General features: G+C 38.4%; 1 protein-coding gene across 5 annotated transcripts in view; it reads left to right on the forward strand.

Moving 5' to 3' along the window:
• OSBPL6 (oxysterol binding protein like 6) overlaps positions 1-15,086 on the forward strand; it is a 201,215-nt gene that overhangs the window by 93,759 nt on the left and 92,370 nt on the right. The window contains exon 3 of one of the 5 annotated variants that reach the window (XM_036099143.2): positions 820-945. The exons of the other annotated variants lie outside the window; for them this stretch is intronic. The gene's annotated coding sequence lies outside the window, so the exon portion shown is untranslated. The remainder of the gene's footprint in view (positions 1-819; positions 946-15,086) is intronic. 5 annotated transcript variants of the gene reach the window in all.

Consider the following 15,086-nt stretch of genomic DNA (forward strand, 5'->3'; position numbering starts at 1 on the left):
TCCTACCCTTTCCTTGCGTGGACTGGTTCCACTTGGTAGAGCAGAAACCAAGGCTCAATAATTTAGTGTAATCATAGTTATGTGAGAAGCTTTCTGTTTATTACTGCATTATTTAAAATTACATTTTAGAGCAGAGCTTGCAAAACAGCAGCCCATAGGTCAAGTTTTAGATTATAAGCTTTTAACCTGTAAACATTTTCCTTTTTAAAATTGGATTAATTGCCAACATTGGACAATCTGGAAACGTCACAGAACAATAAGATACCTGGCTTCTCTTGGAAGATTAAAAATCTGGTCCTGTTACTATTCCAAGGACTGAAGTTTGCTAATCTTTACCGTTCCCTAAGTATTTAATGCAAGCATCCTTACAGATTTATGTTACCTGCGTGGCACCTATAGACTTTTGTTGTCAAGTTTCCTGCTTTAGGCGTCAATTTCTTCTCCTCTCCTTTCATCAAGTCACTTCCATGTACTTTACACATAACACGCTGTTAGTCTTTATTCTTGTTTGGCCTTTTATTACTTTATATAAAATATGTGTGTTTTGAAAATGATGGTTTTCTGAGGTTAAGCTGACCCCTCCCAGACCGGCCTATGAAGAAGGAAGACTTTTCCAAAATCAGAATGGTCCATTGTTCTTAGTTTGGAAATCTGATTTTCATAGTGATGAGGTTTGAATCATTCTTTCCAGACCTTGAGGTTGTCATTTCAGAGTGATATTTTATGACCCCAGAGTTCCAGCACCTGATCTTACTGTTTTCGTACCTGGGAGGCAAAACTGATTCATTGATTTGGCCTCTTTTTGAATGACATCCATAGGGATTGGAGTGCATCTACTAGCCCCCGACTCAATCCGGACACCAGAGTGATTCAGTGAGCAATGTGCTGTGCCATCTACACGGGTGGAACTTTTGACGTTGAGAAATCTTGCCATCAGAATCAGATGTACCTTCAAGCACAGTGGGTTGTAGTCAATCACAAAGTGTCTCTTTCTGCATCTTTGATGGCTGTATATTGTTGGAAGCTGAACTATTTATAGGGATGTTCCTGTTAATTTGATATTGAATCATACTTTTATACGGTAATAAAGAACTTTAACCACAAAGGCATTTCAAATCATAAGGTCCTTTTCTGTCTATATTAGCTAACCCCAAACATTAATTATTTGATCAGAATTTACAGCTGGAGGAAACAGCCTCGATCCCCAAACAGCAGTTCTTGTCCCAACGACTCATTTACCTTTGAATGGGTAGTGCCTGTTACTTTAAGTAGATTTTAGGCCTCAGGATATCCATTTTTGTGTTGAAGCAGACAAGACAGAAGGCCGGCTGGTTTGGATATTTATTTCGGGTGGTTTAGGGTTCTGGCTAAGTTACTTTGCTCTGTCTCAGGGAAATCTCTTAGGCCAGTACTGCCCAGGAACTCCTGGTACTTGACCACAAGCAGAGATGAAATGTACATGAGTCCCTTTGACCGTCAGGTTTAAGTTCATGGAAATAAAGTAAATGGAAATTTGTTCCCACACACATTTGCTGAGTTGTGAGTTGACTACAAGACAGAAATTAAACTCTTCTTTAAAAGGAAAAAGCAGGCAATCAGCATCTCATTTCCTTTACAAAATGTGTTTATTTGTGTTGTTCTTTCGACACAGGAATTAGTGTGTATGCACGTATACTCGGGAAATATTTCAGAAAGCCCCCTTTATCTCATTTTCTTGGAGTTCTGTTATTACCTCCCCATTCCCTTTTACTTATCCAGGACTGAAAAAAAAAAAGGAGTAGGGAGTGCTTAGAAGCCATTATGGACATATAAAACAGGTTGAAATGTCGTGAAAAAGGTAAACTCAGTAAATCAGGTGACCAGTCAGCAAATATAACATGGATGGAGGAGTAGTGTGTTCAGCTTTTTGCTGATGTTTGCTCCCTTTTATCTGTTTTGAGGATTGAGAGACTCCTCCCTCAGGTAGTGGGAATGGAGACGATATCCAATGAGAACTGGCAATGCCAATGTCATTTTACCTGCCCCTTTCTTCCTCTCCTGGGCTTCTCATCCTCTTCTGTCTCTCAGGTTGAAGGAGGTCTCTTCTGCTCAACAGGCATCTCATTCCAAAGAGCTGAAGGGGCCAGGGTTGGGGGGTGGGGAAGGTAGCTGGCTATCTTTTCTACAGGGAAGAGGAACGAGAAGACCTCAAAATTTCCTTCTCACTCTGTTGATAAGAATAGAAGCACAGGACCAGGAAAGAGTCTTTATCCAGGGATAAAGGCTGTGCCCAGACCAGTCCATCCCCTGTACGTTGTCTTTCTCATTCTGGTAGGTGAGGTTTTAGAAAAACGGTCACCCCCAAATCTGAAAAATTTAGACCAGCTTTGAAAAGTAAATTGTGTGTTAGATACATATACAGTAAAAGTGTATATAAAAGTGGGAAGGGAATGAAGAAGTAATTAAGTGGAAAAAAAAGTATGCTGTTAATATCGCAGGTTTCTTAAGTGAATAGTAGGGAAGAAGGAAATTTTGATTTGTTTCTTAAGATATTTTTTAATCTTTTGCTGTTTTTTTTCCTCTACTTTAAAAAAATACCTTTCATTTGGAAAATTTAAAACTGTACAAAAGTAAAGAGAATAAATAGTATAGTGAACTCCCATACACACACACCCGGATTCATTTATCCCTCCTCCCTTTTATTCTGAAGTTATTAGAAGTAGACATCGGGATGCCTGGGTGGCTTAGATGGTTAAGCATCTGCCTCCGGCTCAGGTCATGAGCCCAGCGTCCTGGGATCAAGTCCTACATCGGGCTCCTTGCTCAGCAGGGACCCTGCTTCTCCCTCTCCCTCTGCCTGTCACTCCCCTTGCTTGTGCTCTCTGTCTGTCTCTTTGACAAATAAATAAATAAATAAAATCTTTAGAAGTAGACATCATGTATTTGGATCAACTAGTATTTGACCCTGAAATACAGTCATCCAGGAAAAACAGAGTATGTGCTTAAAACTAACCTTTTGATAGACAATTTCAGTTAGTACTTCAGTTTCTTCAAAGGGTGATCAAAGATATTTCTTTTTTTTTTTTTTTTTTAGGGGAAGGGTTTCCTTTTTCCTTGAGTATCATCGTAAATTCATAGATTTTAAAAATATTTATTATGTTTTAATTAATTGCAGTGATTTTCCCCCCCCCGGATCCTCAAGTAATACCTTCTTTGTTCATTGGGATTCCCTTCAAGTTGGCTTCTGTGTATACATACAGAAAAGAGAGCCTATCAAAAAGAATCTCGGGCGCCTGGGTGGCTCAGTCGTTAAGCGTCTGCCTTTGGCTCAGGTCATGATCCCAGGGTCCTGGGATCGAGCCCCGCATCGGGCTCCCTGCTCCACGGGAAGCCTGCTTCTCCCTCTCCCGCTCCCCCTGCTTGTATTCCCTCTCTCGCTGTGTCTCTCTCTGTCAAATAAATAAATAAAATCTTTAAAAAAAAAAAAAAAGAATCCCAAGCAATTTTCACAAACTGACCATTTCCATATTATCAGCAACCAGATCAAGATACAGAACATCCTGGAAGCATTCCTGTCCCATTAATTTCTTGGCCCTGCTTTTCTGTACCAACAGGATGCCCCAAGCTCCTCTTGTACATTTCATATCCCAGTCTAAGTATCAGCCATTCCAAGAAGCCCTGGTTCTTTTTAGTAGTTAATGGAATTCAGAAACTACAGTCTGGGTGTTAGGAGGGCTCATTCTTACAGGTTTTCACTGTTTCTTGGCTTTTTCAAGGGCAGGGTAGAAACTATATATATTTAAAAATAAAATATCTGAGTTCATACTGATTTTTTTTTCAAGTTAACTTTATGGCATTTTAATATTATTTGATTTTATATCTGCATCTCTTTTCATTTACACTGAAAGTCTTGGTTCAAAATAAGATTACAAACTTATTTGCTTTTTTCTTTTAGTACATAAAATAGTTTCAAATGAATAAGCTCAGCATTACTACCACTTATTATGACTTTACTTTTATGCAGAAAGAAATCTAGAGTTTTATCTTTTATTATCATTATTTTTGGTCTTTTAAAATTTATGCGTGAGGTTAGAAAATAAATTTTTCCTTCAACTCCGTCTTTAGTATCAATGTTGATATGTTTCTTGGCAGTGAAATTCAGTCTATTAAACCTTTAGTCCACCAGATATTTTGAGTTATTTGCCACTCATTACATCATAAGCAGGAGATGTTCCAGAAGTGACAGTGGGATTATTGTACTCTTTGGATGGGAGATTGATTTGTGCTGCATTGAATGTATTTTATTAGTGTCTACCCTTCCTCAACAGTGCAGGTCCAGAGATAGAAGAAAGACAAACATTCTAAATGAAGTAGAGAGCCTGAAAGTGCCTCAGAGAACAGGGATGTATGTATTAGGAGTAACAATTCTAAACTTTGCCTCAGTAAGAAGTGATTTCAAAGATGGTGGACTAACACATAGGCTCCCTGAAACTTCACTCTGTATAGCTGGTGGGAGACTTTTAAAGGTTTGAGATTTCAGAAAAAATGACCATTTAAATATATGTGTGTTTTATCCTGTGCCTTGCATCACCCTGCTGTATCTGAAGTGTTCACTCATTTATGTAGTCATTCATTCATTCATTCAGTCATCCGTGTAGCACAGTCTCTTGAGCATCTGTCTACTCAGAATGCACCAGTCACTATTTGGGGCCCAGGGATTACAACAAGGAGAGCAGGAATCATAACTGGTAAAGTCTCTGGGGACAGATAATAAGCCAATAAATAATATAACTATTGAGTGAGATAAGTGTTGTGAAAGAAATGAAAAGAATATTGTGCAAGAAAGTGAAAGCGATGGTGTCTATTTTGGGGTGACATGAGCTGAGAACTGAAGGATGGTTTGCTCACTACATTTTCTTTTTTCTTTTTCTTTTTTTTTTTAAAGATTTATTTATTTATTTATTTGAGAGAGAGAGAATGAGAGAGCAAGCACATGAGAGGGGGGAGGGTCAGAGGGAGAAGCAGACTCCCTGCCAAGCAGGGAGCCCGATGCGGGACTCGATCCAGGGACTCCAGGATCATGACCTGAGCCGAAGGCAGTCGCTTAACCAACTGAGCCACCCAGGCGCCCTCACTACATTTTCATGTTCAGAGTACTGAATTTGAAAGCACTGTACGATTTATTTAAACAATACCTACAAATTTGGCATGTGAATTTATTTCCAAATGTCTCATTTTTTTTCAGTTGGGACTTCAAGGTTAAAATCTCTTGTTTTGTCAGCTTCTAAAAACTGGAGGAGGACCTCGGTGAAGAGTGTATGGGAACTTGCTGTGGTGTATTTGTAACTTCTCCGCAAATCTTAAATTATTCCAAAATAAAATACTTAAAAGAAAAAACTGGTGAAGAAATACCAAAGTTTATAGTAAATCAAGTACGGTGTTTCTTCAATTTGCAAAGATGACATTGCCAGATTTACACAGGAAGGGACTGTGGGGAGGGTGGCGCGTGTTGAGGATTTATTACTTAAATGCTCTTATACTTGGCCCATCACTCATTTTTGGACTAGACCAATTTTCTCCTTTTTTAAATCTTCATTTTAGCTTCTTAAGTTTCAGAAATGTAACAAAACTTACAAATAAAATTAATTGACATTTTTCCTTTTTAAAAATAATTTATGCATTTTCTTGAAATAATCTTGAACTACTTAGGATGTTATCTTTCAGGTGAATATGAGCGAACCTTTTTCACATGGGGCTTTTTAATAAACTGGCATCATAGATAAAAGTTTGCCCCGATTGAAGCAATCCTCTCTACCTTTTATCTTATTAGTATTTTTCAGTTTGTGTATTTCTAAACATAAAGCATCTTCTTTTACACGTTAGGGGAGATAGAGAAATCTGAAGTTGGCAAGAAGGCACTAAATTCAGAATCTCCTTTGTGAATGCCTTGCCAACTGTCCTGTGGATTAACAGACCTGCCGGGGGAAGCTGTTTGGGAGTCTCCAGTCGTTTAAAATTCTTTGCAGTATCTGGTCCCAAGAATGCTTCCTAATCTTCCATCATCTAGTTCAAGGATCAGCAAGTTATAGCCCCCGGGGCAAACCTGGCTTGCAAGACTGGCTTTAGAAATTAAGTTTTATTGGAAGATAGTCGTGCTTATTCGCGTGCGTGTTTTCTGTGGCTGCTTTTCCACTACAGTGGCAGTGTTGAGTAGCTGAGGTGAGACTGTGTGACTTGTAAAGTCTAAAATATTTTGTCTGGCCCTTTATGTAAAAAGTTTGCTGACCTCCGTTGGAGTCAGATGGTGGCTGGGTGATCTCTGTCCATTTCTGAATCTGGGAGCCAAAAAATGTAGTCGCAAGCATTGGTAGACAATAGGGTCCCGTTGGTTCATGATAGAGCGCTCTGCTTTATTTTCTTTTTTATTCATAAATGGAGATACTGTGTGTGTGTATAAAATAGTTTTTTCATAAGCTTTCTAAAGTTTTTGGTAATGATTTTAGTAGTATGAAGGCCATTTATATAAATGTGAAATGCTACACACTTCAGTTATCACTTGAAATTCTTACAATAATTTTTTCTGATTTCTGAGGGAAAATGTTAACAATTCCTTTATTTTTGAGGCTTTAGATCCAGTAGTTGGGAGTAACTCTGTGTCATACTGAATTATGATTCCCTAGTGTTGGTGTTAGGTCAGGGAAGAACAAGGTTGGGTTGGCAGTCCTTTACACCTGCTGCCCAGAGTCAGGCTGGTTGAAACAGAGTGCCCGGCCTCACAGGTTTTGACCTGCTCCTATGGACAAGCTCAAGAATTTGCATTTGAAACAAGTTCCCAGGTGGCATGTTGGTCCTGGGACCATCTTTCAAAACCTCTCTAGCAGGCAGTTAGCATTGGCATTTCCCAGGCTTGGGATTTGGGGAAAAGTAGCTTTTTTTTCATCTCAATTCAGTTATCAAATGATATATTAAAACTTCCACTGAATTCCTTAAACTTCCACTCATCATCTTTGTGACAGGACTCACTAATAAACCAGATATCGTTTTAGTTTTCTAGTCCCAAACTTCTGTTGCTATTGCTGCCTGTCCTCACTGCTCTTGGGTTTCGCTTTAGGAAAAAAGCGGGGAGGGCACCTGGGTGGCTCAATCGGTTAAGCATCAGACTCTTGATTTTGGCTCAGTAAATTAGGTAGGTGGCAGGTGTGGTAACTCTGTGCAGTCAGGCTGATTCATCTGTGTTTTGAAAGAATTACACTCCTGCCTCTATTCCTATTCCTGTTCCTAATGTATGACCAGGCACTGGGGAGAACAGAACAGATAATGCCCCAGGCCTCAAGAGTACCATTAGCAGCTTGGTGGGTCTTTTTTTAGGACAACGAAGAGGTTTTCTCTTGGGAATGTTGAACTTTGTACAGTCTTTCTCTCTAACTACTGAACAGATAAGGAACTCCAGTCTGCAACTCATTTGGATTATTTTGGCCTATCAAATATAATAAAATCAAAGAACTGGCATGAGGGTGATATCTCAGGCAGGCTGTGAGCGCCATCAGCTGTATTTAATGTATATAATAGAGGGTTTACGTCTTCACTGAAATGATAGGCCAGTAAACAATCTGAGTGGTTTTTGTGGCCCGTGACATCAGACTACAATGATGAAAGTGACATAGTCCCCACCCACAAAGATTATACAGAACCAGTACAGATAAACACAGGGCAGTGCATATTCAATAACATATGTATGCATAAATATAGAAGGAATACAGATTGAAGTGGCAATTCTAATAGGTTAAGAAAGATTTTATAAAGAAGATGAAACCTGAGCACAAAATAGTACAAAATTAATGTCTGCATGTTATAAAAGTCATTATAGGTGATAATACAGGAACTTTTTTTATTGTTGTAAAATATACATAAAATTTACCATTTTAACAGTTTTTGAATTCTCATTTCAGAGGCATTAAATACATTCACATTATTCTCTAACTATCCCCACTGTTATAGTCTGAATGTTTGGGTCCCCCCAAAATTCATATGTTGAAATCCTAATTCCTAAGGTGATAGTATTAGGAAGTGGGGCTTTGGGGAGGTAATTAGATGATGAGGGTGGAGCCCCTGTGAATGGTTTAAAAGGGATTCTGGAGAGATCCCTTGCCCCCTTCTGCTAGGTGAGGACGCAATAAGAAGATGGCCATCTATGAACCAGGAAGTGGTTTTTTACCAGATTCCAAATCCACTGGTGCCATGATCCTGGACTTCCCAGCCACCAGAACTGTGAGAAATAGATGCTTTTTGTTTATAAGCCGCTTAGTCTATGGTATTTTGTTATAGCAGCCCCAATGGACTCAGACAACCACTTTTTTCTTTTTTTAATTGAAGTACCATTGACACACAATGTTACATTAGTTTCGGGTGTGCAACATGGTGATTCGACAACTCTTTATGTTATGCGGTGCTCGCCACAGTGTCACCACCATCTGTCACCACCCAATCCTATTGCAATACCATTGACTGTATTCCCTATGCTGTGTCTTCCATCCCTGTGACTTAGTCATTCCATAACTGGAAGCCTGTACCTCCCACTCCCCTTCATCCATTCCGCCCATCCCCCTACCCCAGACTACTTTCTTGAGAACTTTTTCATCTTCCAGGCTGAAATTCTGTACTTATTAAACACTAGCTCCATTTCCCCCACTCAGACCCTGGGAACCACCCATCTACTTTCTGCCTCTGTGAATTTGACTACTTTAGGTACCTCATATAAGTAGAATCATACAGTATTTGTCCTTATTTTACATAGCCTCATGTCTTCAAGGTTCATGCACATTGTAGCATGTATCAGAATTTCCATAATTCTGGAAGGCTGAATGATATTCCTTTGTATGAATGTACCACATTTTGTTTATTCATTCATCTGCTGATGGACACTTGGGTTGCTTCCATCTTTTGGCTATTATGAATAATGCTGCTATGAATATGGGTACACAAATATCTGTTCAAGTCCCTGCTTTCAATTTTTTTTTTTTAAGATTTTATTTATTTGAGAGAGAGACGCACAGTGAGAGAGGGAACACAAGCAGGGGGATTGGGAAAGGGAGAAGCAGCCTTCCTGCGGAGCAGGGAGCCTGATGCAGGGCTCAATCCCAGGACCCTGGGATCATGACCTGAGCCGAAGGCAGACGCTTAATGGCTGAGCCACCCAGGTGCCCCCCTGCTTTCAGTTCTTTTGGGTATATACCCAGAATTGGAATTGCTGAATCATATAGTAATTTTATTTTAAATTTTTGAAGAACCACTATACCATTTTCTTTTTTTTTTAATAGATTTCTCTCTATTTTATTTTATATTTATTTATTTATTTACTTGAGAGAGAGTGAATGCGGGTGAGAAAGAGAGCAGGAGTAGAAGGGGCAGAGGGAGAGAGAGGGAGAAGCAGGCTCCCCACTGAGCAGGGAGCCCGAGGTGGGGCTCCATCCCAGGACCCCGGGATCATGACCTGAGCCAAAGGCAGACACTTAACTGCCTGAGCCACCCAGGTGCCCCCACCATTACCATTTTCAATAGCAGTTATGCCATTTTACATTCCCAGTAGCAATGCATCAGAGTTAAAATTCAGGAACATTTTCAACCTAAACCATTTTATCTGCTTTAGCCAACTCTTCAGTATACCTCAGCTCAGTACAGAAATGCTTATTTTGACAGGAAATTCCTCTAGAGAACAGGACATTTGCTGCTACTTGTCACTTGGTGCCTCAGTAACAATTTATACGCAGTCAACACGGATTAATGAATTATTATTTAAGGTCACAAAGCAGAGGCCAAATCTTTGATGTTTCCTGATGTTGCAAAAATGTCTGCATTCTGCTGACAATCAGTACCTATTAGCAGTCATGGGAACCATAGTTCCCAATATTATTTTTCCTGTTAAAATAGGAATTATGACATTACCAAGCTTCCTTTCAAAACATGTTAGCAAGAGTTGGAAACCAAATGATGAATGAAAAAGTGGCGGACAAATCTTAGAAAATTAGCACTGGTAAAATTACCAAAGTGACAGTATCAAAATGGCCTTGTCAGAAATGTCCGTGGCACATGCTTCCATCAAAATCAAATGCCTTGTGATCTCATTATGTTAAATATGTTGTCCAGCTTTTGTGCCCATGGATTGTTTTTTAACCTGTACTGGTAACAATCCTTTTAGAAATATGAACTCCCAAGGATGTACGTTCTTAGCCATTTGATAATCTGATGGAAGGTGGTGAATATCTCCCTAGGAAAATGAGATGCATGTATACCCAGCACTTTCCACATCATTTCTGGGTTTTATTTTTTATTTTTTTAATATTTTATTTATTCATTTGAAAGAGAGACAGAGCACAGGCAGGGAGAGAGGCAGAGGGAGAGGGAAAAGCAGGCCCCCCACTGAGCTGGGAGCCCAATGTGGCGCTCGATCCCAGGACCTGGAGATCATGACCTGAACTGAAGGCAGACCTTTAACCATCCGAACCACCCAGGTGCCCCATTTCTGGGTTTTAGTATATGTGCTGCCGAAGCGAGCACACCCATTTCTGGGTTTTAAAGAATGTGCTAAACCCACTCATGAATCCCAGGTTAAGAACCTCTATAAATTTGTATTCTATGCCATCAGTAATGTACCATCCTGTAAGAAAAAAACAAAACAAAACTAGACTTGTCATTTAGTTTATTCATTAATTTATTAGTAAATTAAGGGTAAATAGCAATGTAAGAATTTGTTGCATGGTCTTTGAGGTCAAATAGATTTGGAAACCAAACTGAGGATCCTATTTAATAAATTTCCTAAACCCTACCTTCGTCATCTGTACACTATGAATAACAGAAGTGTTCCTGGGTGGTAAGTGTGACATCCAGCCTGACACATGGTAAGAGTCTGCTGTTTTATTGGTATTTTTCCCCTGACACAATAGAGAAAGCTAGGAAGGAGGTGGTGATCTCTTTTTTAGGTCCCTACCTCAAAATAATATGTTTGATATGTTATTTTTTTACTCATTGGTAATTTTTTGAAAGGCCATTTATGTTTTATTAATTATAAAATTAACAGATGTCCAGAGAAGGATTACTCGAGGGAATAGTATGAGGTAGTTTGGTTGTTCAGGATAAGGACCTATTCCCTAATCTCTTTATGATAATAATGTTTTGAAGACTCAGTTCTGAGAATAGTCCAGTGCATAATGCCCAAAACCCAATAAAACCTAAAATAAGAGGAAAGAGCTGGGCCATATTCCCGAATATAAATTTCATACCAATTACAAGATTAAAACTAGATTAGAAAGAATATATAATTATTAAATCTAGGGCATATGTCCCAGTTAGAAAATACATCAGCTCGGTAAAAAAAAAAAAAAAAAATCAGCTCAAATTACAGTTTTCAAATAAGGTCATTGCCACATTATAATTTAATAGATTAGTGTGATAGTCAAAAATGGCTGACTTCAGCTGACTTTCTGGGAAACTTAAATATAAAATGTTACCAATAAATAAGTAGAACAATTCTTAAATCATTAAAGAAAGTTTAGGCTGATTCACAAACCAATGTGACATTGGTTCTAGCACTTTCCCCAAGAATTTGTTTAGATTTATGTATATGGGGCAGTCTGTTTATTTTGAGTTGTGTACTCCTTCCTTTGCTAGCGCTGTGTTTTAAAAGGGATGTGCCTTTGCTGGTACCTCATGGCTCTCTGGGATGCTGTACTCCTACCCCATATGATATGTAAGAGAGATGCATGAAGAGCTGATTTTCCCTTCATGAGGCTACTAGAACCATGCCCTGGCATTCTCTGGTGCTTTTTCTAGGTTGCAAAAAGGAATGGAAATGCCTCCCTCTCTTTGATGGACAATGGGTCTTTGAGCCTGGACACGGGAACTCTCAATGGGACAGGCTCAGGACAGAGCAGTCCATCTTGCCAGAATATCAAGGCCCCCACAGGCCTCTCTACCCCCTTAACTGAGGACCTTTGCTGCTCCAGCTCTGGGGGGGGGTATCCCCAGATTTCCCCACCTCATGGTCCATGGAGGCAGCTTTTACAGAGCCTTCCCCCATCCTCTTCATTTTCTGTGACCTTGGTTGTGCCCAAGGATCAGTTGGACAGCTGAAGGGGGTTTTTCCTTCTCCTTGTCTGGGAGATCCCTCCTTGAGAGTATCTTGTCAGATGCATACAACAGACTGGTTCCAGTCATTATGATAGCCGCAGTGCACTTGGGTAGTCTGTAGAGGCAGATTTCCAGTAAATAACATATTCGTAATCATGCAGTTTCAAGAAAGTGAGGAAGAACCTGTATCAGGGTATCTCAAAGGCTAGAATCCTCAAGTTATAATCTTTAGAATTTATAATTTTCAGAACAGGTAAAAATGCCTACTAGTTTAAGTAGAGGAAAGAGGATATTCAGATGTAACAACAACTGTAATTTTGCAACAAACATAGTTTCACAGAACCCAACTAACTAGAACTCTCAATGAAGCAGGATATGTGATTTGAGGTCCCCCTTTTCTGTAAAGAAGGAATTAATCAGAATATAAGCTGGTATTAAAGATTTATTTCATACAACAACCTTGAGAAAGTGTTTTCCAGAGTTAGTCCCTGCTCAGCCCAATCTCCTGTACTTTCTACCTGGTGTGTATGGCATTTCAAATTTCTCTTGCATTGATTTGTCTACTGTCTGTGTTCAGTTCGGTGTGTGTGTGTGTGTGAGAGAGAGGAACAGAATGTGTATGTCTGCTTCCTTTTTCCCCTTACAACCATCTTCTTTGATTCTCTACTTGAAATAGACATAAAATAGAACATTTTTAGCATGTTTTATTTCTATTTATCCATAGAGTTTATATGTCTTTAAAAGCAGCCCTTGAAAGTGGAATTATATTCTTTATCTCAAAAGAAAAAATATTTTTCAAAATGAAAATAGCATTATTGAGTCTGTTTCTTGAATTAATACCCAGTATAAAAAAGAACAAATGTTTAAAATTCAGAAAAACAGTCTTCTCAGATTTCACCTCCTGAATTGTTGATACTTGTGCTATAATTTATGTCACCAATTTTAGGGATCTTGAATTGTTTTTATCTTACCATCGCTTTGTGATGTACACACACACACACACACACATGATATATACATATATATACTTACTTATTTTTAGAAGAGATTTATTTATTTATTTTAGAGAGAGAGAGAGCACTGAGGAGAGGGGCACAGGAGATGGAGGGAGAGTCCCAAGCAAACTCCGCACCAAGCGTGGAGCCTGATGGGGGGCCACAACCCTGAGATCAGGAGCTGAGCTGAAACCAAGAGTCCAATGCCCAACCAACTGTGCCACCCAGGTGCCCCACATTTATTTATTCTTAAGACTGTATTTGAAGAGCAGTTTTAGGTTCACAGCAAAATTGAGCAGAAAGTACAGAGTTTCCACGTATCTCCTGCCCCCCACACATAGCCTCCTCCACTGTCAACATCCCACACCAAAGTGGTACCTTTGTTACAATCAGTAATGAACCAACATTGAGAGGTCATTATCACCCAGGGTCCATAGTTTACCTTAGAGTTTACTCTCAGTGTTGTACATTCTGTGGTTTGGACAAATGTATAACATGCATCCGGCAATACAGTATCCTACAGAATAGTTTCACTGTCCTAAAAAGCCTCTATGTTCCACCTATTTATCCCTCCTCCAACTACCAACGCTGGCAATCACTGCTCTTTTTTCTGTCTCCATACTTTTGCCTTTTCCAAAGTGTCATATAATTGGAATTATATAGTATGTACCCTTTTCAGGTACATTAAAAAATGATAGATAGATAGATAGATAGATAGATAGATGATAGATAGATAGATAGATAGATAGATAGATAGATAGATAGATAGATAGATGATAGATTTTGTAACCAGCTACGTTACTGAAAACTCCCCCCTCCACCCCATCTGGTTGATTTTCATTTGATTCTCATGTGCATTTCAGATGAACAATTATACTCTTCATTGGTTAGCACTCCCAGAACACAGTGCTAATAAGGTAATAACTAGAATGATTATTTTGTTGCTGACATTGATGGAAATGGTACTGGTGTTTCACCATTAAGCCTGATGTAGATTGATTTATGTGCCTGTGTGTGTATGCTTATGTGTTTGTACGTACAGAATAGCACATAGAAAGACAGGTATTCCAATACTTATTCAGAGTTCTTAAATATTTGGGGATGGATATTAAATGATGTACTTTTTAAATCAGGATGATTATAGAATATTTAGCCTTTGAACAATTATCACTTTTAGTTATTATAGATTGCAACAATTATCTAATAACTTAGTGTCTTCTGTTCCTTGGTTATATACTTTTTATGACCTTCTTTCTGTACCCCTGTTTTTCTACATATTTAGAATGAATATAAATAAATAAATAATGTAAAATAAGTTGATAAATCCAAGACATTTATTTATGTATATTTTCCCTATATTTGGCTTTTCTAATTTCATGAATTATAAACTTAATGCATTTGTTTTTGTTCTTTTTTGTTTAGTAATGGAAATGATTAAGACCATGAATTTTCCTTTCCTTATAGTGTTAGCTATGTTCTACATTTCTAAATATTTTTATTACATTACTTTGTATATTCTTTGTTCCCTTTTATCTTTAGTCTTTTACCCTTGAGTTAACTGGAGAATTCACTCCATCACCCAGAGAGAAAGACAGGGGTGGAGGGGACAGGACTGAGTACTTTTGGTTTCTGCTGTGTTTTCAAATATTCTACAATAGCAGATTTATTTTTTTCTTCAACTTAAGGTATTCTTAAGAGAGTATATTTTCAAACTTTTTCTAGGATTAACCCCTGCTTGCTTCCACTTTTTCATTAATATTTAACTTATTGAATTGATTCAGAGAATGATCTAAATTCAGCAGTATCATGAGGATCTATCTTATTTTGGTTTGCTTTTTACTAATTTTGCCTGATAAAGATTATTTTTCCAGTTAAAGATATTTGTTTTTACTGTTAAGGATTAATTTTCCAAGTTGAAGCCTTCCTTATGTTCAGAGATATTTTTGAATATTACTTCTTTTCTTTTTTGATTATTGTCTTCAGGGCCAT

The sequence above is a fragment of the Halichoerus grypus genome, chromosome 4 (assembly GCF_964656455.1).
Source record: "Halichoerus grypus chromosome 4, mHalGry1.hap1.1, whole genome shotgun sequence".
Taxonomy (NCBI): Eukaryota; Metazoa; Chordata; class Mammalia; order Carnivora; family Phocidae; genus Halichoerus; species Halichoerus grypus.